Raw genomic sequence first — 18,748 nt, forward strand, 5'->3', positions numbered from 1 at the left:
TAGTTGGACAGATATACCTAATAAAGTGGCCAATGAGTGTATGTATACACACATTAAATTGCTTTTGAAGTGCCTTTGATGTGGACACTAAGCATCCCCACATTTAATAATTTATTATTAACATTTACTAGATTACATTTGCAATTAAATATTTATAATATTTGCAATTATAGTTGCTTCAAAAAAAATTCCCAAATCACTACCAGTTTGATATGGTTGTTATTTACAACAAATCTGAAAAGACAAAGCTTAAATAGGAATGCAAAAGTATAAGGTGCTTCATATGACTCATGTTCTGTTATGCAAAATAGTTCCTGCAATTCTCCTTGAAATACTATAGGAGGTGAGATACGCACAATTCGTGAAGGAACTGTTCCTATGAGTCAGACTTGATAATGAGAAGTTTACTCGGTTCACAAAACCCAATTGTTCGTGTACGTTTCTCAAATGCATAGTTATTCAACTGTGTCCACAAGTTCTGTGATTACAAATATAGTTTAATGATTCAGTGTTTCCTGAACCCATGCTTTCAATGAACATTCACTAACAGATTGAGTTTTAATGACTTGCAGATATAGGTATAGTTTCTTCTTAGTAGAACATATGGACTTAACCCCTTTCACACATATGTTTTAAAATACCCTGACTGACCCCCTTGCATGAGTTTAACCAATATTTAGAGTGCATCGCTTTAAAGTTTCCATGTTGATGTCAACATTATTACATCTCACTACAGACCAATCAATGCATATCCCCTTTTTTCTTTGTTTCCCTTCTCTGCATATATTGACAAATGTGATACATATGGTATTCTTATTGTCAAATATGTATAAGAACAAGTGTTTAATTGTTTAAACAGCTTATTAGTGATCATATTGGTTTATCTATAAGAAGTGGCGAGATTAGAGCTGCTGGATTTACAACATGCTAATTCATCAACTTCTCCTGAAAACATTAAAGTAGCTTGTTTAACTGGAAGAAAAAATAGAGTAAATGTTTTTAACAATAATGGATCTAATGTGCATAATCCACACTGATTTGGATAGGTTTGATTACATTTAAAAAATAATAAGAGGCCATTTACACAAAATTTGTCTTTGCATCTAGAACAGTGTCTCCCCCATCATGTATATGTCAAATATAACAAATGTCATGCCATAGAAATTTGTGTGTATTTTACAAACCAGAACTGATATGTTTTGCTAGTACTTCTGTATTTAAATGTATGCAACCTAAAATAAATGTAATATTAGAAAAAAATGATGTTGAAAATGTTATGGTTGAGTCACTGTGGATTGTGATAAGCAGTCCAGCCATCATGGAAAAGCAGATTTGAATTTAGCAGCTGATCGTTTTGCTCTGAATGTTTTATTTACGCTGCTTTGATTGTACATGTCTAAGGATTGAATAGGTTGCAGTTAACATTAACAGTACAGTCTATACAATCTGTAAGTCACTTTTGAAAGAAATGCATTACAATGCATTTTGTTACTTTTATGTTACTCTTGCCTGGCTAAGAGAAGATTTTTTAATCTAATTAATTCCACTAAAAAGTAACTTGCATAACATTTTTCAAAAAGTAACTCGAATATAATTTTTTTTAAATGTAAGTATTGAGTTATTTTATTCGTTACTTAGAAAAATAATATTATTACGTATCTGGCGCTACTTTTAATCCATAATCCACAACCCTGTCTTTATATTTTAACTTCACACACAAATTTCATTTTTTATTTCTTAGTTTGTTTAGAGAATTAAACGTAGTTTTACAGATTTCCTACATTTTAGGGAAACATTATTGGAAAATAACAATAAATCATAATCTTACTAAAACGAGTTTAATTCACTGACTTGTTCGCAAATAGTTCAATCTAAAAATGAAAATACATTTCCTAGATTCTAGATTCTAGATTTTCCATCATAGATTTTGAAAAAAAAAAAAAAAAAATAAGTTAAGACAACTCAAACTGTTTGAGGAAACCGATTGCTACAAACCATTTAATTTAAGCAAATCTATAAGAGTGTGAACTTTTTCTTTCAGTCAATTTTGAGCGAACTATACTTAAGTTCATTTAATTAAGTTGACTGTTGGGTTTTACGGTGTAATAATAGTCATTCCTTTTTATTTCAGGTTCTATACATTATGATAGTTTTAGTTAACTACAGAAGAGTAAAAGCCTGAAATTCAGTCAAGGAGTATTATGTTATGTATTTTTCAACTGAGTAAAATAAGGTATTTAGTAAACATAACTCAATGACACCTAAACATTTTGTTCTGCAATATATTAAGTGCAAACATTCGTGTCTTGTTATTAATTAGAAGCATACATTTTTTATCAAATATTCAAAAATGTATCAGAAATCATCTTTTTTGATACAAGTTTTTCTAATTTATTGTTATAGAGCAAAACAAGTATTGCTAAAGTGGTTTACCTCTGACTCTATTTATTAATATTTAAAAAAAAGAAAAAATCCATTGTCTTTCAAGTGATTATCAAAGGGCAGAGGTGTCTGATAACCATGTCGAACTACAGCATCACACTAATTCTTATGCAAAAATAGATAATTACGGTAGGGCTAATCATGCAATTATACAGCTCTTAAAAAATGAAGAGACCACTTCAAAGTTATTATCAGTTGTCTGGATTTGCTAAAGGTACGTGCCTTGAGTAAAACATTCATTTGGGTTAGCTTTCACAAAACTTATCTAAAACTTTAAACAAGAATACAATACAATCCTTAATCAGAAAAAGTTGTGACAGTATGGAAAATGCAAATAAAGAAATTAGTGATTTCTAAAATGACTTTGACTTGTATTTCATTGCATACAAAACAACAATACATTATTTAATGCGTTCCTTGTTTTTTAAACACATATTCTAGTTTTGGTTCTTGAAACACATTTTTAAAAAGGTGGAACAGTGAAGTATATACCACTTTGTAATTGTGCCTTTCTTTTTCATAACACTTAAAACACATTTAGGGACTAAAGACACCAGGTGAAGAAGTGTTTCAGGTGTAATTCTGCCCCATTCTTCATGCTAACAAGACTTTGGGTGGCCAACAGTACGTGGTCTTAATTGTCGCAATTTGCAATTCAAAATGTGCCACACACTCTCTATTGGTGACAGGTCAGGACTGCAGGCAGGCCAGTCAAGTGACTTTATCCTCTGCAAAGACTAATTTGTGCAGAATGTGGTTTTGCATGATCTTGTTGAAATATGATTGGGCATCCCTGAAAAAATACGTCTTCTGATTTGAGGTTGTGTAATATAGAGAAATAATATTTGATAAAATAGGCTGATATAAAAAATAAATAAAATCCAGACAGCTTTGGAACTGACAATTTTTATGGTGAGCTATTCCTTTAAGACTCCTTTCATTTATCTCAATTTTGCATATTCACCTATTGATTACTGCGATACCAAGCAAACAAGTCCTATGGTGGCCAACAGTACGTGGTCTTCATTGTCTCATTTTGTGCTTCAAAATGTGCCACACATTCTCTATAGGAGACAGGTCAGGACTGCAGGCAGGCCAGTCAAGTACCTTTATCCTCTGCAGCCAGGACTTTGCAATGTGTGCAGAATGAGGTTTTGTATTGTCTTGTTGAAATATGCATAGGCGTCCATGCAAAAGATGTCTTTTGATTTGAAACTGTATTATTTAGAGCAGCAATTTAAACAAAAGAGGCATGTAAAATTAATATTTCAATATTCAAAACGCCTATTATATATATATATATATATATATATATATATATATATATATATATATATATATATATATATATATATATATATATATATATATATATATATATAAAACTGATCAAGACTTTTAAAGAAATAAGTGCCAGAGCCATATGTCTGCAAAAATAATCTTCTGTCCAAATAATCACTTTGAAACTAAAAACTTGGGTAATTTTTTATTCGCCTCTATTGCTTTCCGTGGTCTTTTATTGAGGTTTTCAGTTCCTAATTTCATTACACAGAAAAGAGAGCTTTGGAAAATGTGCCACACATTCTCTATTGGTGACAGGTCGGGACTGCAGGCAGGCCAGTCAACTAACTGTTTTCTCAGCAGCCAGGACTTTAATGTGTGCAGAATGTGTTTTGCATTGTCTTGTTGAAATACGCATGGGCGCCTCTGGAAAATATGTCTTCTGATTTGGGGTTGTATAATTTAAGACAATATTTAGGAGCAATAAGACAAAAGAGGATGATGTAAAATGAATAATATTTTAATATTCAATTTATTGAAACTTTCAAAGTATTAAGAGCTATATGCCAGCAAAGACAATCTCGTCCAAATAGTCACTCCGGAATGCTGAATAAAGTGTAATATAGCAAAATATCGACCCCTTTTTAGTCGCCTCTATTGCTTTCAGTGTTCTTTTATTGAGGTTTTCAGTCCCTAATTCGATTACATAGAAAAGACAGCTTTGGAACTGACAATTTTTATGGTGAGCTATTCCTTTAAGACTCCTTTCATTGCGCTCCTTTTTAGTGCTCTCTCGCTTCATTTATCTCAATTTTGCTTATTCACCTCTTGATTACTGCGATTCCAAGCACTTTGTTTCGCCGCTGGTTTGTGCTTCTTTTCATTAGATCTTTTATACTTCGCTGCGGATCTGTTTAAAATGTGAGCTTTAAGCTGTGCCTGTAAGAGAGAGAGATGAGAGGAAGGAAAAAAGCAGCAAGAAAACATTAATGTCCATAATAATAAATGTCTCAATTTAGCACTAAATTTCAAAGCAACAGTGTGAAAAACAGAAAAAGGTGTTGCATATACGTGCTTCTCGCACATTTTATGAAAGAAATCTGGCCGTTCACACTTTTCATGACGTATTTGTTCACTGTGTGTGCGTTTGTGTTGGTTTGTGTGGTCTTCAATGCACTCAGATACACACACACACACACACAATGACCGGCTCACATCCTCTCAACAGCCCTCCATATATAGAAAGCCCTCCGCCTCGGGACACAAACAACATTTGGAAAAAAGGATTAAAAGGACGACAGAATGGAGGAAAAAATACCAGGAATTGAATGTGTGAAGCAGGAAAGTTGCTTTGTTGGGCTTTTGCTTCCATCAGGACCATTCGCTCTACTATATGAACAATTGTATAACATGTAAATGCATTATTTATATATAGAATTAAATGATTTGGTAAAAAATAAAATGCTGCATCCTTTCTGGGTTTGAAGGAGGTTAATTATTTATTATATACAGCAATAAAATTATAATAATTTATATTATGTAAATTTCAAATATCTTTCTATTAATGATTCAACATATAGAAGGTGTTTATTATAGGCTTTTTTCATGTTTATCAAACCAACTCCATCTGAAATCCATTCATATTCATGACAAAAATGAAGATCTTTCAACATCGGAATACAGTAACTTGTTGTAAAATGTTTCTTCAAAATTTCTTCACGTTCCTACTGTATTTTTAACAGCATATTTGCGGTAACCACAGCTGCCGTTTTTTACAGTCAATTTTAATTTCTTTTCTTTTTTTTACAGTGTACTTAAAAAATTTAGAAAACTCTGCTTCAAAAGCAATTAGTTGACTATGTAAAAAAAAAAAAGAGAGAGTGCTTTTAAAAAAAGTCGCCAAGAAATCAAAACTAATGATATGATTTTGTTAGCTCTCAATGCTAGTTTTTGTGGTGAACAATTGATCAGTGCATGTCATTAAGAAAACAAAATAGTTTGCCCTACTAATGTTTTACTGAAATCTGTTAAAGCACTTCCCGGGTTTTTTTTTTTTCTCAAGTTAATTTGTCAGATTATGTATATCTTAGCAATTGGGCGGGGCTATTTAACCACGCTGCTCCTGCTGTCAGTTTTGACAATAAACAGAAATGGTGAGCAGGAGGAGTCTGTTAGGTTGTAATAACTCTCTCCAAACCCATTTGTCAATCTTTCTGAATAAAATGCCTACTTTACTACATCCAATCACCTTGCAGTAGAAAAACAAGCCACGCCCACAGTTTTCTCATTTAATATTCATTTTGCTAGGAACTGCGTCACGAAAAAAATAACAGTCACAGTTTCTGCTTCATGTGGAATTTAAAACGATTAGTTGTTATTGAATTATTCTCAAATTGTTTGCTATTATGTCGTGAATACACCCCTGTTATGAATACTACAGTCCTTTTTGTCTGGCTTTCTCAGATATCTCATATGTTCGCCAAAAATGAGTAATTATATCCCTGGGAATGTCTGACGCTGTCGTGTACATGTTGTAATAGACGTGGCAGGCACGAAAGCTTGACAGGCGTAGCAACAGTAACTAAGGAGGGCGGGGCTTAGCGAAGGGTCAATCGTGCACCCAAGATAAACAAATTTCTCATGGTTTTGGAACCAAAAATAAAGATGAGTGACAGAATTATAATTTTAGGGTTGATGTAACCCTTTAAAACACCAACTAGCAGTATAAATATAATTTTCGAAAGATCTATAGAGAATCAAATGTTATTTGTAGAGCTCAAGTTTCTCCTCTGTTGCATCAGATTATATAACTCTTCTCAGATCTAATTGGAAACTATTTTTACGAGTGAATTCCAACATTAAAAAGATGGACGGACCTGTCAAAAGGCCAACCATCTCTGCAGGTCTCCATCCATCAGCTGTGTATTACAGAGTAGATTCATACAGAAGCCACTTGAGCATTGAGAGCAAGTCAAACGAAGCTAATGCAGACAGGTATTTGCGGACAATAAACCCACGAGTGAACACGGCCTCAGAAAGAAAAGCTGGAAAACAGACTTACAGCATCACAACAAGCCAAAGTAAACAACCGAGACAATGCCGGAGACGTGTTTCTACAGCAAATGTGTTTAACTAACACAAGGCTGGTGTAGAAATGCACCAAGGATCTATGAAGGTTGAGCTCACAGATTCACATCCATAATTTCTTCCTTGTTTCTGGAGTGTGAATTTAAAGTAAATTGGCCATCATGAAACAACATGTGCAACTAGAATTTTACCTGCATTATTATGAACTGTTTTCATTTTGGAAAGGGTGTGATGACCCATAAAACATATTATTTTACATATTTATATAATATTGCACACTTAGTAAAAGATCAACATTAGGTTTAACACTTGTGTGCTGTTGGGGATGTTTTCATCCACTCTGGGGTGATTTTGAGAGTTAATTTGGCCACAACTTTCTCTGTGTTTCAGAAAATGGAAAGATTGTTGGTGACAAATCTAATTGACACATATTTTGGAAAAATGCTTTTGAAATTTTCAAAAACTCAAAAATCCACTGTGGGCAAATTGACATTGTGTTGGTGGCTGTTTTTGCCCTGTTGACTTCCATTATGACAACATTTTTCGATTGCAAAGCCGTGACACCATATAATCATGCATTCTTGATTGTTGGTGGTTTTTCCTGATGGTAAAATTTTTAATTTTTACTGTTTACAAAAAATGTTGCTAAAATGGAAGTCAATAGGGCAAAAACAGCCATATAATGAAAGCATAGTGAATTTGAACAATACAGTTTAAGGGTTGATTCCGGTTATATTTCCAATGTGTACATTATAATGTTTGAAACAGATTGTCAAATCTAATAAATATGTTCTCTAAAAAGTTACATTTTAAAACATATCTAAACTACAAACTTTATGTACATAATATATGATTATTATTATTATCATCATAAAGAAAAAAAAGTAGGAATGTAGAAAAAAAAGTAGAAATGTAGAAATATTCAAACCAAGAAAAAAAGCACAACACCTCTCCCACAATACATATTCCCACTAAACTTTTTCGTAAAAAAAAAAAGAATTAATTAAAAAAAACAGTTTTGAACCCTTTGATGCACAAGCTATAAAATAGATATAGAAAAAATGAACTTATTCGGTTCACTTTAGAGCCATGTAGTGCATCAAAGGGTTAAATATACATTTGACTGCAGTATCTAGGATGGATGGATGGATGGATATTTGTAGGAGAATGGATTGATGAATCTATCAATCAATCAATCAATCAATCAGTCCGTCCGTCTGTCCGTCTATCTATCTATCTATCTATCTATCTATCTATCTATCTATCTATCTATCTATCTATCTATCTATCTATCTATCTATCTATCTATCTATATTTTTGCCTGTCTATGTAAAGAAGATGGATGGATGGATAATCCTCTTTCTTTAAGTTTATCTTTTATATGTTTTATCTTTGATAGTCTGTCTGTATATTTATAAGAAAGAAGATGGATGGAAATAGGAGGGATGGATGGATAGATAGATAAATAATCCTATTTTTTTCAGTTTATCTTTTCTCTATCTATCTATCTATCTATCTATCTATCTATCTATCTATCTATCTATCTATCTATCCGTCCATCTACTGTATCTATCTATCAATCAAACCATCTATCTATTCATCCATCAGTTCATTCATCTATTGCATCCGTCCGTCAGTCCGTCCATCCATCCATCCATCCTCATTTTATCTATTTATCCAAGAAAAAGTAAGGAAAGAAAACATAGATAAAATTATATAGATAGATAGACAGACAAATAAAAAAACAGAAAAAGAAATAAACAGAGAAGACAGAAAGAAAGCCAGAGACATGTTTCTACAACACACATTATTAACCAACCACAGACTGCTGTAAAATTGCATCAAAGCTCTCTGAAGATTACACTCACACAAACTCACATCCGTAATTTCTGACAAAGCTCAAGGAGAGCGTGCATGCAGAAACAAAAGAGAATTTCACAAATTGAAAGATTATTCCGAAAGCGAGACAAAAGCAGTGGAAGCTGTAATCGCCGCTGTCCAACAGCAATGCTAATGAGATTTCTGCTTCTGTATTTAAAAATCAATATTTAAAAAAAATCGCCTTTCACAAAAGTCAAAATGAGCCTCAGTGTGTGTAGCCGTGAACAAAAATCAATGGAGATTATTCAGACACGTGTCTAATGTGTGTGTTCGCCGTGGGCCTTGTCTATATAAAGTATCACTCTGCGGCTGTCCTCTTTTTTATTCCATTTCCTTTCCTTTTTGCAGCACAACCAAGCAGCTATTTGTCTTATGCGGCGACTAAAAAGCAAATATGGAGCGTATGAGCGGTGTTTGGGCTCATTCCTCATGTCCACATACATTGTGTTGGTGATGTGATTTTGCAGTTGTTGTTTGGTAAATAACATAAAGCGCAGTGTGGAGCTGAAGGGAAGGAGCGGCTTGATTACAGCCCTGCGGTCTTTATCTGCGGCGCGCAGGCAGACTTTGACGCAGATGAGAACGGGAGCGAGATGGAGGGATTTTGTCATAACAGAGCTGTGGGACGCCTGCTTGTCAGCCATGATCTGCTTAGAATGCCACTGAATGTGTGCGTGTGTGTGCGAGCGCAAATATTCAATTCCACTGTTTATGTGTGAGCGTGGCTGTGTGTTTGTGTGCAAATAATCTGTTCATATGTGCACAAATATTCAATTCCAATGTTTATGTGTGTGTGTGTGTGTGTGTGTGTGTGTGTGTGTGGAAATAATCTGTTCCAATGTTTACATATATTCAATTCCACTGTTTGTGTGTGTGTGTGTGTATTGCAATATTCAAAAATATTTAATGACACTATGTGTGTGCGTGTGTGTATGTCAGTGAGAGTGTGTTAATATTAAATTTCACAAATTGTGTCTCAGTGTGTGTGTGTATGTGTTTGGGGGGGGGGGGGGGGGTGCATGTGTGAACGCACAAATAATCAGTTCCGGTGTGTGTGTGTGTGTATACCCATATATTAATATTCATTTCACCGCTTTGTGTGTGTGTGTGTTTGTGTGTGTGTGTATGTCAGTGAGAGTGTGTTAATATTAAATTTCACCATATCGTGTGTGTGTGTGTGTATGTCAGTGAGAGTGTGTTAATATTAAATTTCACCATATCGTGTGTGTGTGTGTGTGTATGTCAGTGAGAGTGAGTTAATATTAAATTATACCATATTGTGTGTGTGTGTGTGTGTGTGTGTGTGTGTGTGTCTATGAGAGTGTGTTAATATTACATTTCACCATATTGTGTGTGTGTATGTGTGTGTGTGTGTGTGTATGTGACAGTGAGAGTGTGTTAATATTAAATTTCACCATATCGTGTGTGTGTGTATGTCAGTGAGAGTGTGTTAATATTAAATTACACCATATTGTGTGTGTGTGTGTTTGTCTATGAGTGTGTTAATATTAAATTTCACCATATTGTGTGTGTGTGTGTGTGTGTGTGTGTATGTGACAGTGAGAGTGTGTTAATATTAAATTACACCATATTGTGTGTGTGTGTGTGTGTGTGTGTGTGTTTGTCTGTGAGAGTGTGTTAATATTAAATTTCACAAATTGTGTCTCAGTGTGTGTGTGGGTGGGGGGGGTGCATGTGTGAACGGACAAATAATCAGTTCCGGTGTGTGTGTATGTATACCCATATATTTAATTTCACCGCTTTGTGTGTGTGTGTGTGTGTGTGTGTTTGTCTGTGAGTGTGTTAACATTATGTGTGTTAAAATTATGTGTGCTTGTGTACATGCAATGCAAACTTATCGATTTATCTACTTTATGTGAGTGTATGTGTGTGTCTGTGTGCAAACTTTCAATTACACAGTGTGTGTGTATTCATCCATTCCACTGTTTATGTGTGTGTGCAAATAATAAATTTCACTGTGAGCCTGTGAGTGTGTGTGCGTGTGTATGTGTGTATGTGTGAGAGTGTGTGTGAGTGTGTGTGTGTGTGCAAATATAATTCCACTGCTTTGTGTTTGTCCAAGTAAAAATTCAGTTCTACTGTCTGTGCACGTGTGTGTGTTCTGTGTGTGTGCGTGATGGAGAGGAATCAGAGGTCATGTCAGTTTTGTCAGTGATGGTCTCTCAGTGATTCTGCTCATGATTTACTGAAGCTGTGTTTGGGCTGTTGTGTTTTGCTGAATGGACTTGCTCTTGAAAGCGGAGTTGGAATATGAAAGCGGCCATAAAAATAACCATAAAGAGTCTGTTAGAGCTGTGTACTGTAACCGCTAATGTGCTGAAGTCATTCCACAGCTTAACAAGAGCAGAACGTGCTGCTTTTCTTTGCAGGAGTGGGACTTTGAATTGAATATTTTATTGTAAATCAGGACGTGACTCTGAAATTTCAGTTGGAATGAGTAAAGGGAGGGTGACACGGTGGCTCAGTGGCTAGCACTGTCGCCTCACAGCAAGAAGGTCGCTGCTTCAAGTCCCGGCTGGGCCAGTTGGCATTTCTGTGAAAAGTTTGCATGTTCTCATCGTGTTGGTGTAGGTTCCCTCCGGCTGCTCCGGTTTCCCACACAGTCCAAAGACATGCTGTATTGGTAAACTGAATAAACTAAATTGGCCGTAGTGTATGAGTGTTTATGTGAGAGTGTATGGGTGTTTCCCAATACTGGCTAAAGAACGATCCCCCATCAGATTTAAGTTGGTATTGGGTTTAATAGTGTAGAGTTGTTGTGGTGGAAGGATGCTGAGGTCGAGACAAAACAGATGTATGACATGCTTGACTATTTATAAGGGTTTGGTCTTAAGCTGATTGGATAATAGAATGATTGTTAATAATGGATTAGCCTCGTCAAAACTGATCGTGCTTCTACCAAAATTTATAAAACATCACATGTTGTATTCTTTAGATATTTGGAGTATCAACTTTTTTCAACTTTTTAGGTTCAATTAACTTGAATTTGTAAAGTTAATTGATTTGTGTTGGGACAATTTGAGAGGGGGAGGGGGGGTACCGAGGCGTTCCCAGGCATTCCCTCCAGCATGTCCTGGGTCATCCCTGGGTAGGCTTCCAGGGTGACATCCAAAACAGATACCTGAGCCACCTCAGCTGATTTCTCTCGATGTGTGGGAGCAGTGGCTCTACTACGAGATCCTCACCCTATCTATTAGGGTGTGCCCTACCACCCTACGACAGAAACTCATTTGTGCTGTTTGTATCCAAGCTCTTGTCCTTCTGTTCATATCCCCAAAGCTCATGACCATAGGCGAGAGTAGGAAAGCAGATTGACCGGTAAACCGAGAGCTTTGCCTTTCGGCTAAGCTCCTTCATTACCAGGGCTGGCGCGTCCATAGAGGCGACCTAGGTGGCCGCCTAGGGTGGGAGTATAGAGAGGGCGGCATCCGCAACACCCCCCTTAACACCCGCGTACTCAGTTATGTCCGCGACACCTCCCTCACCACCCGCGTCCTCAGATATACTGCGCATAGGTGACAGAATAGAGAGGGCAGCGTCAGCGACCCATGTGTCCTCAGTTAAATCCGCGCGTAGGGCGGCTGATAAGAGGTCCGCGACACCCACGCGTCTTCAGATATTTCGCGCATAGGGCAGCAGAATAGAGAGGGCAGCGTCGGTGATACCTCCCTCCCTCCCTCCCTCAGCACCTGCGCGTCCTCAGTTATATCCGCGCATAGGGCGGCAGAATAGAGGTCTGCGACCTCACTTCATTTTCATAACCGGTCACTTTCGTTTTCACATTGGGGTTGAGGGCGGCGTGATCGTCCTTTGCCTAGAGCAGCAGTTCAGCTTGCTCCGGTCCTGTTCATTACCACAAGATAGCACCGCTGCACCAATCCGCCTGTCAATCTCATGTTCCATCCTTCCCTCACTCGTGAACAAAACCCCAAGATACTTCAACTCCTCCACCTGGGGTAAGCTTGGGTCATGACCAGAAGGACAAATCTCACATACAAGCGACCAAAATGAGTTTATGTAACAGGGTAGCAGGGTGCACTATTATAGATATGTCGAGGACTTCTGTCACCCGGGAGGAGCTCGGAGTAGAGACGCTGCTCCTCCACATCAAGAGAAGTCAGCTGAGGTGGCTCAGGCATCTGTTTCAGATGCCTCCTGGACGCTTACCTAGGGAGGCATGTTCCACCGGGAGGAGGCTTCATGGAAGACCCAGGACACGCTGGAGGGACTATGTGCTTCGGCTGGCCTGGGAGCGCCTCGGGATCCCCCGGAGGAGCAGGAGGAAGTGTCTGGGGAGACAGAAGTCTGGGGTTCTCTTTTAAGACTGCTGCCCCCGCTACGCAGCCCTAGAAAAGCAGATGAAAATGCATGAAAAGGTTTATAACTACATGTAAAATCAATTTATACACAGTAAAAAATGCAGGGTTCAACACAATTAATTTAAGTAGTCCCAACACAAATGGAATAACTTAAAGTTAATTGAACATAAAAAATTAAGTTGTCCCCCAAAAATCCTAAAGAATTGTGTTGTTTACGCTCATTTTAAAAAAGCATCAAAGCCATTTTTTAAAGGTTGGTAAGTCCTTACCTCAGGCGGAGGAGTTTAATCTAAGGGTGCTTTCACATAGGGGTGTCAAAAATAATCGTTTTTTCGGTGCACTGCGATGCAGACGCGGACAATTCGGTATCGGTTCAGTAATAATCATAACCGGTTATTACTGACGTCATTTACCTCATATGCGCTCTGTCGCGAGGGAGGCGATCACGAGTATTTACAGCGCATTAACTACTTAGAACTCATAAACTGTGCACAATTTCACTGTGTGTGTTTGCTGGATCAGTCTTTCACTGACATATACAGCAATAGCCCCTATTTCACTGAGATCGAGAGAATGAAAGTAGCCTACTCCATTTCTCTCTCTCTCTCTCTCTCTCTCTCTCTCTCTCACACACACACACACAGTGGCCCATTTGACCTGCTGGCATGGCTTTTCTTCTCTACTCGGCTGTTTTACAGCGTTACTTTTGCATCCAGAAACGTGCGCGTGTCTGCAGAGTTCTCTCCACCGTGTATCATACATCAGCTGTGAGATCGCCGCTGCCGCCTGCCGCTCAGTGTCACTCATCTGTGAAGAACGCAACGCGCAAGAGCCAATCGCAACCGTTATTTTTTTGAGGGTGTGACCAATCAAAGGGGTGTAAGAGAACTAGACAAGGATCAGAAATTGAGCTGGATATTTATATTTGTTTATATTATTTGCTAAATGCTGTTCGTATTAAATGACAAAATTGTATTACAAATAATATATAAATATAAATATATTCATACATTTTCATACAAGAAATGCTGCTGTGAAGAAAATATAAAACTGTGTATGGAAAGCACCGTCAATGCACCGTGATGCACCGAAATATCGAATTGAACCGAATCGATGGGATGATAATCGTAACGAACCAAACCGTGAGACTAGTGTAGGTTCACGACTCTACTTTCACACTTGGTTCATTTGCCTGGACCGTACCCAAGTTTGATTGTCCCCCCTTGCCACCACCTCGGTTGGTTTGTGTTCACACTGTCTTTTTTCCTTCTGAACCCCGGTACGCTTGCGTCATCCAGCTGCTGTGTTGTTTACTGCCGTTGCTAGGTGACGGTCACAAAACCAAGCGCCGAAATGGAAAGACTTCCGCACATTGCGGTTGTTCTGCTTTAACTGAAGCTTTTGGTTTTGGACAAACAGAAAGCGACTAGCGTCCATCTGCCGCAAAAATGTTATACACATTCAGAACATCACACAGTGTCTGCAGAAGCTGTTTTTGGAGGAGACAAGCAGACATCACTGTGTATCACTGTGTTTGCCCAGACTCAGTCCCGCGCGTGTCAAAACCATAGTTTGTTGTACAGTTGGCGGTTCACTTCCGGTATTTTGCATTCACATCAGTCCTCTTTCAGGCGGACTCGGGTACAGTTCACGGGAGCGCACCCGAGTTCAGAAGACACGTTCACACTAGCTAAACGTATGACGTCAAACGAACCCGGGTGCGGACCAAAAGTGCTAGTGTGAAAGCACCCTAAATCTTTTATAATTAAATATGCTATCTGTGTGCGCGCATATGTGTGTGATATAATTTTGCACGTCTTGAGATGTCTTGACTTTCTGCATCTATATAAAACTGAAAACAGGTGTGTGATTTGAGAGCTCTGCATTTAGAGTTTGACAGTCTCAGTTCTCCTTTGTCTAAATCTCCTTTCGTGTTCAACAGAAATGAAAAAAAATCCTACAGGTTTAGTATGACATTATGTTGAGCAAATGATGACAATTTTCATTTTTCAATCATGCATCTCTTTAAGAGCTTCATACTGACGAACACGGGGCCATTACATCTGCGATGAGCCAGATTTAGCATTGATTTCTGTCTCCAGATTTGCTGGAGCAACGGCAGAGAGGTTTAATTTAGTGTGAACGCCGTCCAATGCCACGTTCAAAGAGATAAGCTTCACTCTCTGTTATGTGTCACGGCGTTTCATAGCGCTGGAAATTACACAAAGGACAGGTTTATTGCTCAGAAGCTGAAAATTCCTCACAACACAAATAGACACAAATAGACACAAATCAGACAATAGCGGGCGAGAATAAAGAGCTACGAAATGTATGTGGCCAGCATATACTTTTTTGAGATCTTTTGATTGCCGACTTGTAAGCTTATTATTGATCATTATTGATCTCCCCAGAGACTCTGGAGGAGACGCTTTTGAAATTACAGATGTCTCTTATCTTATAAAACACATTTTCTGGAAACTATTTCTGAATAAGCCACTGCAAGCAACACAATAATGGGACTTTTTAAAAAAAGAAAATGTACCAGCTACAGTAAAAAGTACCTTAAACTAACTATTAAAGAAACAAAAAAAATGTATATGCTGAAGCTGCCATACCCTTTTATACCTTGTTTTTACATGGCTTTGAGTTCTTTTTTGTTACACACACAGTTTCACAAGTACTATTGCATGTGAGCTACTGAGGAAATAGATGGCAATGTACTTGTTTATTACAAATCTTGCCTCGAACATTAGCTATTTTTCAATCCGAAGCTGCACTTTTTATTTATATGCAACAGTTTAGCATTTGCAGAAGACATCTTCAAATAAAGCACTTTTTTATATGCATTCAAAAGAATAAACCTCAAAATTATAGGAGTAAACCACAAAAATAAGTCTTGATTTGTCAATTACCTGCCTAATGTAATCATACAGTAATAAAAACGTCTGTATGTGTGCATTGCTTCCCTTTACAGTTTAGTAACTAATACAACTGCCTACAGTATAACATGTAAGCCTAGATGCACCTATTATGCCACAAAAGTAAACAATTAGACACAAAACACTGATTTGAGCTGTATCAATTTACAAAATCAATAATTAAACGTAAAGCAGACCAAGAAAACAGCTGGAAGCAGTTACATTACATAACTTGCATTATTATTATTATATATTATTCAATCACAAGATGGCGCCAAACTGTCAAAAAACAGCAGCGTGACCGTTTAGTAAACATATTTATACAACAGTTCTATCTGGTTCTCGAATCTGATTGGCTGATAGCAGTGCGATATTCTGCAATACCAGAACTTGTACAGCCTCTTCACCCTTCTGTATTAGTCCGCCTACATAGAGTGATCAATAAATGCACTACAGCTTGACAAATATGCAAGAATGTAGTTATTTAGATTGCAACTATGCAGTTTATTTATAAGGATAGTGCCTATTTTAAATATTTATAATTTTTGACAGTGCATTGACAGCCATTAGCCTGTCATTGAGCAGAGCAAAGACCATCCAACCACAAGATGGTCACAGTGACCGCATAATAAGCCCTAAGAGGATTAAAAATCGGCGTATTTTCAAACTACAGCCGATCAAAACGTTTTAAAAAGGGTGAGTGGCATTCTAAGTCGATCTCTCTCTTTTGTATGTTATAGCACTATATTTATAGTAATTGTAGTGTGTTGAGTGTGAGATGGTACTCACATATCAGGAATTGATGTTTTTTGTGTTGGCCACTCTTTTTCAACACTTTTTGGTTGCCATCTGTTTGTTTCTAATGAGTCTCCTGATTTTGTTACTGCAGACTAGTTCAGTAAACTGAAAGAAAGAAGAAATGCCTACGTGTTTAAAGATCTGATAGTGATCTGGTTGCGTTGCTTTTTCAGGGTTAATTATTATGATCTCCCAATTGTAACAGAGAAAAACTGGGAAATGTTTATAGACTGATGGCATTTCATGCCGTTCAGGCTTATAATCTTAAAATATATGAGCAAAACCGCCTGTTTTGTCCTCACTTTAGACATTACGCTAGAGAATCATTCAAATACTAGCTCTAAAGTGACGTTAGTGAATTGGTATCGGTTTCTGTTGTTCTGACGTCAGCTGCTGATGTGAATGATTGGTGGAAGAAAGTAGTTCCTTTTACAAAAGGATATTTAGACACTCTGTGTTTGATTTGTATACATGATTATGCCGTCGAACTATTGTATAAACTCAATATGATATTGCTCAATTGAATACTCCATAACAGTCAAAATGGTTTGTAGAACCAACATGATGAGCCTGTGTATTTACTGTCCAGGAATTTATATACTTTCTAATGTCATGATTGACCAATCATAATCAAATATTACAGACAGCCATGTGTAATATTGCTATTTATTAGCATGAACTACACTGTCAAACACAAGAAGTTAAGGTAACTGTTGGAAAAAAGGAATTTATTTTTATTACTTGTGTCTTTATTTTTTATTAGAAAAATGTTTAGACTAACAACAGATTAATCAATATTTTGTATTGTATTATAACACATCTTGACCAGACACACTTCCTCTTTTTTACTGCGCTGAATACTTTTTAGAAGAACTGCTGACTGGAAAAAGCAGAATAAGAATCAATTTAGGGTGGGGGCCTTTGTTCCAGAACTGCTGTCTAGACATGTCACAAGTTGTCATTGTGCTTGTAGAAGTTGTGAAATATATTAAAGATGCACGTAATTGTTCAGTTCTGGTATGCAGAGAGGGGTTGCAGAAAGAGGAAGTATGTGTTGGATACAATAGCCAAAGGACTGCAGAATGACTGATAAGTGACGTTACACCAAAACTCCACCTGTTAATATCAGTTGTGTATATATGCTGGAGTCAGGAAATGTAAGTTAGTTGCGAACCTCTTGAATGTATTTCTTGTATTGCATTGGGGTAACTTAACCCAGAGCTCTGTCATTGAATGATTCATTTGTATCTACTAAATTACTAATATTTTTGGCATTGAAGAAAACACACTCCAGACCTTTTCTTATTAAACACGCATGGAGTTGGCTTGATATTCCAACACACTTCAAAGCATTTGAGGAAACCGATTGCAACAAACCATTTAAGTTCAAAAACTAACCCTAATGAGTACTGTGAACTTAATATTTTTGAGTAAATGAAGCAATTTGAGTACAGTAAAACCCAATAAATGATAAGAACTCAAACCAACTGAGTACTGCGAAACCCAATAAGTTAAGGCAACTCAAACCATTAGAGGAAACCGATTGCTACAATTCATTTGAGTTAAAAAAAACGAATCTATATAAGTTCTGTGAACCTACTCCATTTAAGTTGAAGTAATGAGGTATTTATTTAACTCATTACCTTAAACACTGAGTTTAAAAACTCATTTTTAAATGAGTAGAATTAACTTTCAGTCAATTTTGAGTGAACTACAATCAGTTCATTTGATAATGCTGACATTTGGGTTTTACAGTGTATGAGTAATACTTCTACAGTATTTATTAATCATTAGTTCAACATACTAATTCTTTATTAAACATCAAGGTTGTGCTTGCTAACATTAGCTAATGCACTGATTTAACAGCTAACAATAAACAACTTTATTTTCATTAACTAACAATATCAAAGATGAATAAATACTTTAATAAATTGTTTGTTTATGTTAGCAAATATGTGAACTAGCAGGCTAATGGAACCTTTTCATAGCCTAATGTTACCA

The 18,748-nt window shown here is 36.8% G+C and overlaps 1 long non-coding RNA gene across 1 annotated transcript in view; it reads right to left on the reverse strand.

Annotated features, from left to right (window-relative positions):
* Window positions 1–4,524: 4,524 nt before the first annotated feature.
* The window catches only part of LOC141379002 (uncharacterized), a 28,422-nt gene continuing 14,198 nt past the window's right edge, over window positions 4,525–18,748 (reverse strand). The window contains exon 4 of the long non-coding RNA XR_015516446.1: window positions 4,525–4,662. This is a non-coding gene — a long non-coding RNA (uncharacterized LOC141379002). The remainder of the gene's footprint in view (window positions 4,663–18,748) is intronic.

The sequence above is a fragment of the Danio rerio genome, chromosome 19, assembly GCF_052040795.2.
Source record: "Danio rerio strain M-AB ecotype USA chromosome 19, GRCz13ab, whole genome shotgun sequence".
NCBI lineage: Eukaryota > Metazoa > Chordata > Actinopteri > Cypriniformes > Danionidae > Danio > Danio rerio.